Genomic DNA, 11599 nt, shown 5'->3' with positions numbered 1-11599 from the left:
CGCTGATGGGAAAGCTGAGGCTCAGAGAGGGCTGGCAACTTCTCCAAGGTCACACAGCTCCCACATGCTAGATCTGGGACACTGGCCCAGGCCCCTAGGTCTGACTCCAGAGTTGGGCACCTTTGCCCATGTCCCCACCCTGAGTATCTCCCCCTGAAAGTGATGGCAGGGCAGAAAGCACCATCAGCACTCGCCTCTAAGGCAGCTTTGGAGGTTCATGCAGCCATTCAGTTAACAAATATATATCCACTCCCTCTCTGGTTTAGGCCCCTCCCCTCCTTCTTGGGGCTCCCTGGTGGGGGCTGCTGTAGGGACTGATATCAGCTGGCAAAGCCCTGCTTCACCCAGGTTCAAAAAAGAGTCTTGCTGCTGTCCAGCCCAAAGAATGGGGGTCACAGGCTCCCAGAACCAAGGCCGGGGAGGCAGGAGGCAGAGCTGTCAGCTCGGAGCAGACTCCTCTCATCAGCATGGGGCCCAGCCTCCCAGCTTAAAGATCGCCTCGGGCGCTCTCTTAAAGATGCTAACGTTGCAGCTGACATTTGGGAGATCCTGGCAGCCGATCAAACCCAAGCTGAAAATCGGAGCTGCCGGGCGGGTGGGGTGGGCACCAGGCAGCAGGGACCTGCACTGGCTGGGCCGGCAGGGGCCGAAGGCAGCAGGGCTCGGGTGACTGGTTGCTGGCTCCGGCTGTGCCTTCAGCCTGGCCCAAGCCATCTGGGTATCCTGTGCTTTGCTGGAAAGACATGGGAGGAGGAGGAGGAGGCAGAAGGCAAGAAAGGAAGCAGGAAGAAAATGGCTGCGTAGAGGAGACCTGAACTTCTTTCATCCCCAAACACCAGATTCTCGCCAGTAATCAGACCAGTCGGCAGAAAGACACCCACGGGTGAAGAGCTGTGGGACAGGGACAAGATGGAGGGAGGTTCCTGGTGCCAGTTACATCTCCGGCTGCAGTGCCCAGCAGGTCCCATCCAGTGTAGGGTGTGCTGAGGAAGCTGAGAGGTCTGAGGAGGAGTCAGGAGAGAAAGATTCCTACTCATTCCGCCCATCCATGTTGGGGGGATGGAGAGATAGGGCAAACCTCAGCCTGCTGAGCCAACCTTGTCTCCTTTCCATTCATCCACCCTGCCACCCACCACCTCTACCCACTACCTCCACCTCCGCCACCCACCGTCTCCACCACCCACCACTGCCACCCACCACCTCCACCCACCGTCTCCACCTCTGCCACCCACCATCTCCACCATCCACCACTGCCACCCACCACCTGCACCCACCACCTCCACCTCCACCACCCACCATCTCCACCATCCACCACTGCCACCCACCACCTCCACCCACCACCTCCACCTCCGCCACCCACCGTCCCCACCACCCACCACTGCCACCCACCACCTCCACCCACCGTCTCCACCACCCACCACTGCCACCCACCACCTCCACCCCCACCTCCACCTCCACCAACCACCACCTCCACCACCCACCGCCTGCCCTTTCCTCTGTCCAGTTCACTCCTCCCCTGCCCTTCCACCTGCCCAAACTGCCTGTCTGCCCTTCCATCCATCATCTGCCTATCTAGATCTCCAGTCATCCCCCTGTCCATCCATCCATTAATTCATCCATTCACCATACATCCCCATCCCTCCGTCTCCCATCCCTCACCCCCCATTCCAATCCCCCATCCCTCCATCCCCATCTCCCATCCTTTCATACCCTGATCCTTCCATCCTTCTATCTCCTATCCTCCCATCCCCATCCCTCTATCTCCTATCCTGCCATCCCCATCGCTCCATCCCCCATCTCTCCATCCCCATCCCTCCATTCCCCATCCCTTCATCCCCCATCCCCATCCCTCCATTCCCTATCTTCCCATCACTCATCTCTCCACCTGCCATCCCCCAATCCCTCCATCCTCCATCCCCATCCCTCCATCCTCCATCCCCATCCCTCCATCCCCCATCCCTCCATCTTCCCATCCCCACCCCTCCATCCACCATCCCTCCATCTCCCGTCCCCCATCCCTCATCCTCCATCCCCCATCCTTCCATCCCCCACCCCTCCATCCCTTCATCTCCCATCCCTCCATCCCCATCCCTCCACTCCATCCCTCCATCCCTTTATCCCCCATCCCCCCTCCTCCATCCCTCCACCCCTCCATCTCTCCATCCCCTATCCCTCTATCTTCCATTCCTCCATCCCCCATCCCTCCATCTCCCATCCCCATCCCTCCATCTCCCATCCTCCCATCCCTCCATCTCCCATCCCCATCCCTCCATCCCTCCATCCCCATCCCTCCATCCCTCTATCCCCCATCCCTCCATCCTTCCATCCCTCATCCCCCATCTCCTCATCTCCCATCCCTCCATCCCTCTATCCCCCATCTCTCCATCCCTCCATACCCCATCCCTCCATCCTTCCATCCCCCATCCCCCATCTCCTCATCCCTCATCCCTCCATACTCCATCCTTCCATCTTCCCATCCCTTCGTCCCTTCATCCTTCCACCCTTCCACAGGAGAGGTGCACCCAGCCCAGTTTCGGGGCTAGGAAAGGCTTTTAGGAGGAAGAAACCTGCGCTGAGGCAGGAGAATGAGTCGGAGGCTCCTGGAACTAGAGAAGAAGGGAAGGTATTCCCAACAGAGGACAGGAGGCAAGAGGCTTCTTGAGGACCATCCAGTCGCATTCTGGCAGTCATTTCAGAGCGGGTGGCCCACCAGAGCACAGGAAAGGCTACTGAGGCTGGAGCTGGGTCACAGGGCCAGGCCGTGGAGCTGGGACCACCTGCCTGGCACGGAGCAGGGCCAGGTGAGAAGGGAACGTGGAAGGTACAGAAGGCCAAGTCCTTGTCCTCTGGCTGTTTACTATTGGCCCTTCCAAATAGGCCTGTCCCCCACGTCCCTCCAGGCTCCCCAATCTTTTGAACTTCCGATATGCTCATAGTTAAGGCCTGTAGTTCCACCCCTGCAGGCTTTTTGTTGCCATGTGTGGATTCCAGCTTCTTCGGGCAGGGCTGTGCCTTATCCTTCTTGGTGTCCTGCCCCACAAACTTGGCCAGAACCCCCCAAATATTCAAGAGATAAAAAATGCAGATGGCCAGGCACGGTAACTCTCGCCTGTAATCTCAGCACTTTGGGAGGCTAAGGTGGGAGGATTGCTTGAGGCCAGGAGTCTGAGACCAGCCTGGGGAACAAAGTGAGAACCTGTCTCTCTACAAAAACAAACCAACAAACAAAAACACAAAAAATACGAAACCTCCCCCAAAACCTCCCCCTCCTCTTCTTCCTCTTGGGGCTCCTGGGTGTCGGCTTTATCCCCTTCCTCTCTCCCCAGCGCCCCGCCATATCCAGTCACCAGGATCTAACGATTCTGCCCACAGCACACCTAGACTCTCCACCATCCTCGCCCTGCCTGGTCACCAACATGGGTGGGCAAGACAGCCGCCTTCTCGCTGCCCTTCCTGTCTCCAGGCCACACACACAGTGCAGTCAGAGGAGTCTTTATCTTTTTTTTTTTTTGAGATGGAGTTTCACTCTTGTTGCCCAGGCTGGAGTACAGTGGTATGATCTCGGCTCACCGCAACCTCCGCCTCCCGGGTTCAAGTGACTCTCCTGCCTCAGCCTCCCGAGTAGCTGGCATTACAAGCATGCACCACCACAAACAGCTAATTTTTGTATTTTTAGTAAAGACGGGGTTTCTCCATGTTGGTCAGGCTGGTCTCGAACTCCTGACCTCAGGCGATCCACCCGCCTTGGCCTCCCCAAGTGCTAGGATTACAGGCGTGAGCCACCACACTCAGCCAGTCAGAGGAGTGTTTCTAACACATAAGCTGGGCCACATCCCCCTCTCTCCATTTTCATTCCTCCCGCTGCCTTCTGGATAAAGTGCTAAATCCTTGCCACAGCCTGGATGAACCTTCCCAGGCTGGCCCATGTCCACTCCTCTGGGCTCCAGGTTCATCTCTCTAAGACGTGAGAGCCATCAAATTCATTGCTGTCCACACTGCGTCTCTGAATCCATGGTCCTGGCTCCAGCCCCTGGGCCGTCTTGGCTAACAGCCTAGAAGAGTCCCAAGTCTTCAACTGCCTGGTCAGACCCCCATATCATCCCATCCCCATGAGCCGGGGAGCAAGTCCGTGTCCTCCACGCCATGTCCAACACCTGATTGGCCCTGGGGCAACAAAAAGTCTTGCTCTGGCTGCCCGAATATTAGAGTTTACTCCCCAGGCCCTCCCTCCCCGGGTCTGACCGTTCCCGTTTGCTGTTTGTGCCTTAAACCAAAGCCAACGGCTTGGCCTCTTCTCTGCCTACAAAACATTTTTACCGATTTTATGGCTGCAAAAATTTCCTTCCTGTCTTCACATTCGCAGGAAAGAGAGAGCCTTGGCCCTGACTCAGAATTGGATTCTAGCTGGAGGCGTCCTCTCCAAGCTGGCTCCAGAGAAAGGGTTTATCTGTTTGTTCCGTGACCTTGAGCAGCCGCTGAGGCAGCCAGAAACAGAGGCAGGAGCTGGGAGGAGAGCGAGGAGCAAAGCTGGGGACCCTGTGCTCTGCCCCCAGGGACCCGCCAGCCAGGTGACCGGAAGTAAGTCGGAGGGAGGAGGCAGCCGTGGCTGTGGCAGGGCCAGGGCCACAGAGGCCCAGGGAGACGTGAAGCAGCACCTCTCTGCTGTGGCTCTGCAGGTCCGGGGGCTGTGCTGCCTGCCTTTCTCTGTCCCTGGTCCCCTTGGAAACTGAACAGAAAGCTGGAAGGAGACGTCAGCCATCCAGGAAGGAGCCGACCCTGCCAGCCATGCTGGGGTGACTGTGGCTGTCACAGACCCTGCCCCAGTGGAGGGGACAGCCCCACGCAGACTGACCTTGTCCACAGTGAGCTTCCACACTAGGGGCGGCGGCACCGGCAGGGGCAGGAGATAGAGAAAGAGACAAAGAGGCCGGGCGCGGTGGCTCAAGCCTGTAATCCCAGCACTTTGGGAGGCCGAGTCGGGTGGATCACGAGGTCAGGAGATCGAGACCATCCTGGCTAACACGGTGAAACCCCGTCTCTACTAAAAAATACAAAAAACTAGCCGGGCGAGGTGGTGGGCGCCTGTAGTCCCAGCTGCTCGGGAGGCTGAGGCAGGAGAATGGCGTGAACCCGGGAGGCGGAGCTTGCAGTGAGCCGAGATCTGGCCACAGCACTCCAGCCTGGGTGACAGAGCGAGACTCCGTCTCAAAAAAAAAAAAAAAAAAAAAAAGAGAAAGAGACAAAGAAAAGAAACCCTTCTCAGAAAGGCCTCTTCCTCCTCTTCCGCTCCTGGTGCGTGACTGAAATGTAACCTAGACATTTATTGAGCCCCTTTGTCTGTGGTATCCTTACCCTCATTGGGCCAACCGTCTTTTCTCCAGCTGAACTAGGGGCAAGCTTAAAGTGGCAACTGTGGCATTTCTGCCAAAATAATCTCATCCTTATTACATAAGTAATGCATGCCTATTGTAGATATTGTAGAAAATACAGATGAATCCGATGAAGAAAATATAACCACTCACTCTTTTTTTTTTTTTTTTTTTTTGTATTAGAGACAGGGTTTTGCCATGTTGGCCAAGCTGGTCTCGAACTCCTGGCCTCAGGCAATCCACCCGCCTCGGCCTCCCAAAGTGCCTGGGATTACAGACGTGAGCCACCACATCCGGACTAATACAGCCACTCTTAATCCCATCCCTCATCGATGACTCCCTCTGGCTGACCCCCTTTGATAGTAGAAGGGGTTGGGTCTCCTGGCTCTCTGTATCTGGCATTTGCTTCGAGCCTTGCACACAGTGGACATGGAAGGATGACTTTATGGCTGATCCCTTATCTGTGTATTCGTTCTTCACTAACCCCAGGAGTATTCACTGAACCCTCAGGAGGTAATAATTTAGTGGTGTTTTAAATTCTTTGGGAGTGGACTGGGCACGCTGGCTCACAGCTGTAATTCCAACATTTTGGGAGACTAAGGCGGGTGGATCACTTGAGTCCAGGAGTTTGAGACCAACCTGGGCAACAAGGTGAACTTGTCCTCTACTAAAAATACAAAAAAAAATTAGCTGGGAGTGGTGGTGTGTGCCTATAGTCACAGCTACTCAAGAGGCTGAGGTGGGAGGATTGCCTGAGCTTGGGAAGTCGAGGCTGCAGTGAGCTGAGATGGTACCATTGCCCTTTAGCCTGGGCGACAGAGTGAGACCTTATCTCAAAAAAAAAAAAAAGGCCAGGCTCGGTGGCTCATGCCTATAATCCCAGTCCTTTGGGAGGCCAAGGCGGCCAGATCATGAGGTCAGGAGTTCGAGACCATCTTGGCCAACATGGTGAAACCCTGTGTCTACTAAAAATACAAAAATTAGCCAGGCGTGTTGGTGCATGCCTGTAATCCCAGCTACTCAGGAGGCTGAAGCAGGAGAATCGTTTGAACTCAGGAGGCAGAGGTTGGAGTGAGCCGAGATCACGCCGCTGCACTCCAGCCTGGGTGACAGAGCAAGACTCCATCTCAAGAAAAAAAAAAGAAGTAATAAAATAAGCATAAATAACTTATGTGGGAGTGGAGAGAGATGCGCGAAAACCCATACTGGTACCGGTGTAACCCAAATAAAAGCTGGGCTTCCATGTAGCTCAGTCTCTGCCCCCTGGGACCTGATAATCTAGCAGTCATAAGTCATTTAAACGAACTTTCTCAACGTCCTTGTGACTCCCAAAGAACCTCAAAGGGGCCGAGTTCAAACCCACAGCAATAGTTCTTACCAGCGCCTGTTTCCTTGCTCCGGTTCTCTCCATAGACAGGCTGTTGTTTTATGCCTGCCGGAGGCTCCGGCAGTCCTGACACCAGCCTGCGTTCTCCCTCTTCTCCCTCGGATATTTGTTATGTAATCTGCTCAGTGGGCAGACCCTTCCCCGCTCCTCCTCATGATCCATGCCCCTCTGGTGAGTGGTTCAGAGCCCACGCTCTGGAGTGAGACACTCTGGGTCCAAGTCCTGGCCCCGCCAGTCACACGCTGTGACTTGACCCTGTGCTACCCAAGGCGCAGTCCGAGGACCGGTGCTGGACCACACACTGTTTGTGGACACGACATGCTAAGTATAGAACTGAGAATAAGCATTTAACAACTTTCATAGCAATTTGACACTGCCTACATCCCATTGTGACTGTGTGTATTATAAAAATATAATTCCTGACAGATTGCAACATTTTTTCTCGAAGTTCCTTCATCACAGATAGTTTGGGAGGCATGGACTCAGCCTACTGTGTGCCTCAGTTTTCTCACTAGTGAAATGGGAATAATGATGGTCTCTAACCTCACCACATCCCTGAGAAGATGTAAAGGAGTAAAACTGGGGGGGGGGGGGCTCTGAGGCTGGGGGCTGGGCATTGCAATCTCTCAGTAAATGTCAGTGTCACTATCATTTGTACACATTCTCCATATTCTGCATTACAAACACCAGATTCTCCTCTGAGGGCAGAGGAGGTAGAGTTGGGGAGAGAGTGGACCCCGTTGAGTATACCCTAGCCCACCCCAAGTTCCTATGACTTTTAGCCATTCCTTGAGATTGGAGCACCTCTGTCACTGCATCCAAAACCTTTCAGGTTTCCAAAGGAGCCACTGGATAGTTTATTAGTCCACTTAACACATATCTAGAGCCAGCACCATGGCTCACGCCTGTAATCCCAGCACTTTGGGAGGTCGAGGTGGGCAGGTCGATTAAGCCTAGCAGTTTGAGACCAGCCTAAGCAAGATGGCAAAAGCTCATTACTACAAAAAAAAATGCAAAAATGGCTGGGCACAGTGGCTCATGCCTGTAATCCCAGCATTTTGGGATGCTGAGGAGGAAGGATCATCTGAGGTCAGAAGTTCGAGACCAGCCTGACCAATATGGAGAAACTCCGTATCTACTAAAAATACAAAATTAGCTGGGTGTGGTGGTGCATGCCTGTAATCCCAGCTACGAGGGAGGCTGAAGGAGGAGAATAGCTTGAACCCCAGAGACGAAGGCTGCGGTGAGCAGAGATCATGCCATTGCACTCCAGCCTGGGCAACAAGAGCAAAACTCCATCTAAAAAAAAATATATATATATAAATTAGCCAGGTTTGGTAGCATGCACCTATGGTCCCAGCTACTCGGGAGGCTGAGGTGGGAGGATCACCTGAGCCTAGGGAGGTTGAGGCTGCAGTGAGCCATGACTGTGCTGTTGCACTCCAGCCTGGATGACAGACAGAGACCTTGTCTCAAAATAAAATAATAAAATAAAATAACAAAACCAAGTATCTGCAACCCACGTACAGGGTGAGAGCCAGAGAGTCTAGTGGTTAAGAACTTTGGAGCAAGATGGCCCTGGGGTCTAGTCTTGGCCCTGCCACTTTCTACCTGAGTGACCTTGGGCAACTCACTTAACCTCTCTGAGCCACAATGTTCCCAGAAGAGAGCCAGAAGGAGTCCTAAGCTCAGGACTCAGTTCAAGGCTGAGATTTGGCCGACAATGTGCACACACCTGCAGAAAGCCCGGCCACTCCAGACACTCACTATATCCAGGTTCGAATTTGCAGGCTGTGGTGACCTCCCAGGTTCCTCACCCTCAGAGAGTTCTTGTGGATTAAGAAGGAATGGGTGGTGCCTTGAGATACCAAACTTGCCAGGTGTTACTTCTAGAAAAATAAATGAATTTAAGGGCTTTGAATATTTGAGAATGGAGAGATTTAAAAATATAAAGGTTTCTTTCTTTTTTTTTTGAGACGGAGTCTCGCTCTGTCGCCCAGGCTGGAGTGCAGTGGCCGGATCTCAGCTCACTGCAAGCTCCGCCTCCCAGGTTCACGGCATTCTCCTGCCTCAGCCTCCCGAGTAGCTGGGACTACAGGCGCCCGCCACCTCGCCCGGCTAGTTTTTTTGTATTTTTTAGTAGAGACGGAGTTTCACCGTGTTAGCCAAGATGGTCTCAATCTCCTGACCTCGTGATCTGCCCGTCTTGGCCTCCCAAAGTGCTGGGATTACAGGCTTGAGCCACTGCGCCCGGCCCAAGGTTTCTTAAGATGGATAGAAGTCTTACCAATTGGATTTGTATTCTGTGGAACAGGGAGGCTTGTCTGAGGCCCCTCTAGAAAACACAGCTCTGTTTAAAGGGAAAAGTGCAGGCAGGCTGGCCACCTCACGTGACGGCTCTTGAAGCTTCTCCTTTGAATGGCCTGCTAGGACTTGGGCTCTGGATTCACTGGCTAAAGCAAGTCACGTGGCCAAACATGATTTGGTGGGGAGGGGAAGTGTACCCAGCACCGGACACTCTGCATGTCATGTAGCAGTGGGGCAGGATGGATAATCCTTTCACTGGGAGGATGGTGAATAACTGGAAACAGTGACCAATCCGCTGCTGTTCACCATCTTGGTTGCAAGTATCACTCCCGTCTCTTGCATGGGCGTGGTGGATTGGAGATGGTTGCAGATTCTTAGTCATTCCTCCCAGCAAGACATGGAGTCTTTTCCTCCTCCCCTTGGATCTGGGCTGACTCCAGAACTGGCTTTCATCAACAGGATGCAGCAGAAGCACGCTGTGTGATTTCCGAGGCTGAGGCTGCAGAGATCTCAGGCATCTGCTCTCACCCAGCTTGAAGTGCTTCCTCTTGGAAGCCAGCCACCGTGAAAAAACCCGCCATGCTGTGAGGAAGCCCAAGAGAGCTGCATGGAGAGAAGGGCCTGTGGAAGAGCCCTGAGGTGCCACTCACATGACGTGAGCCTTTGTGGACCCTACAGCCCAGCCACCAGTGAAACGCAACCCAGGGAGTGTCCCCCGTCAATGCGTCTCCCCATAAGAAACCTGTAAATGGGGTGGCGGGAGGAATTTTCTGGTCTCACACACTGTTATGGGTTCAATTGTCTCCCTACCCAAATTCAGACATTGAAGTCCCCACCTCCAGTACTTTACAAAGTAACATATTTGGAGATAAGTTTTTTTTTTTTTTTTTTTTTGAGATGCAGTCTCACTCTGTCGCTCAGGCTAGAGCACGGTGGTGCGATCTCGGAGGCTTGCTGCAACCTCTGTTTCCCGGGTTCAAGCGATTCTTGTGTCTCCGCCTCCCGCATAGCTGGGATGAGAGGTGTGGTGTTGCATGCTGATTTTTTAGCTTGGACTATTTTTTTTGTATTTTAGTAGAGACCTGGTCTCACTATGTTGGCCAAGTTGGTCTTCAACTTCTGACTTCAAATGATCCTCAAACTTTTTGGTAATTTTTTATCGTGAGCTGGTTTTTTTTGTATTTTTAGTAGAGAGGGGGTTTCACCAGTGTTGGCCAGGCTGGTCTTGAACTTCTGACCTCAAAGGATCTGCCTTCCTCAGCCTCACAAAGTGCTGGGCTTACAGGCGTGAGCCTCTGCACCTGGCTGGAGATAAGATCTGTAAAGTGGTAATTCAGTTAAAATGAAGTCGTCAGGATGGGCCTTAATCTAATGTGTCTAGTGTCCTTAATATGAAGGAAATGTGGACTCACAGACTGAGACGGCAGGCAGGTGTGCACAGGGAGGAGGCCACGTGAGGACACAGGTGAGCCAGGGAGGGAGGGAAGAAACCAACCCCACTGGCACCTTGATCTTGGACTTCCAGCCTCCAGAGCTGTGAGGAAATAAATTTTTATTGTTTTTTTTTGTTTGTTTGTTTTTTTGTTTTTTTTTTGAGACGGAGTCTTGCTCTGCCGCCCAGGCTGGAGTGCAGTGGCCGGCTCTCAGCTCACTGCAAGCTCCGCCTCCCGGGTTCACGCCATTCTCCTGTCTCAGCCTCCCGAGTAGCTGGGACTACAGGCGCCCGCCTCGTCGCCCGGCTCGTTTTTGTATTTTTTAGTAGAGACGGGGTTTCACCGTATTAGCCAGGATGGTCTCGATCTCCTGACCTCGTGATCCGCCCGTCTCGGCCTCCCAAAGTGCTGGGATTACAGGCTTGAGCCACCGCGCCCGGCCAAATTTTTATTGTTGAAGCCACCTAGTACATGGTATCTTATTATGGTGGCCCCAGCAAACTAATACACACACTCAGCATACAATGGTGGAATAGGAACAGAATGACCCACAAATGCTCTCCGTTAGAAAGGAGAAGAACAAGGCCAGGTGTGGTGGCTCACATCTGTGATCCCAGCACTTTGGGAGGCTGAGGCAGGCGGATCACTTGAGGCCAGGAGTTCAAGACCAGCCTGGACAACATGGCAAAACCCATTTCTACTAAAAATACAAAAATTAGCCAGGCATGGTTGCATGCACCTGTAATCCCAGCTACTTGGGAGGCTGAGGCATGAGAATTGCTTGAACCCAGGAAGTGGAGGCTGCAGTGAGCCAAGATTGCACCACTGCACTCCAGCCTGGGTGATACAGTGAGAGCAAAGAAAAAAAGAAAAGAGAGAGAGAGAAAAGCAAAAAAAGAAAGAAAGAAAGAAGGAAATAAAGAAAAGAAAGAAAGAAAAAGAAAGAAAGAAAGAAAGAAAGAAAGAAAGAAAGAAAGAAAGAAAGAGAGAGAAACTAAGAAAGAAAATAGAAGAATGGAGGTGGTGTGGTGACTCACACCTGTAATCCCAGCATTTGGGAAGGCCAAGGTGGGAGGGTCGCTTGAGCCCAGGAGTTTAAGACT

The sequence above is a fragment of the Trachypithecus francoisi genome, unplaced genomic scaffold, assembly GCF_009764315.1.
Source record: "Trachypithecus francoisi isolate TF-2019V2 unplaced genomic scaffold, Tfra_2.0 Contig01585, whole genome shotgun sequence".
Lineage (NCBI taxonomy): Eukaryota > Metazoa > Chordata > Mammalia > Primates > Cercopithecidae > Trachypithecus > Trachypithecus francoisi.
Note: the sequence above shows the minus strand (reverse complement) of the source record.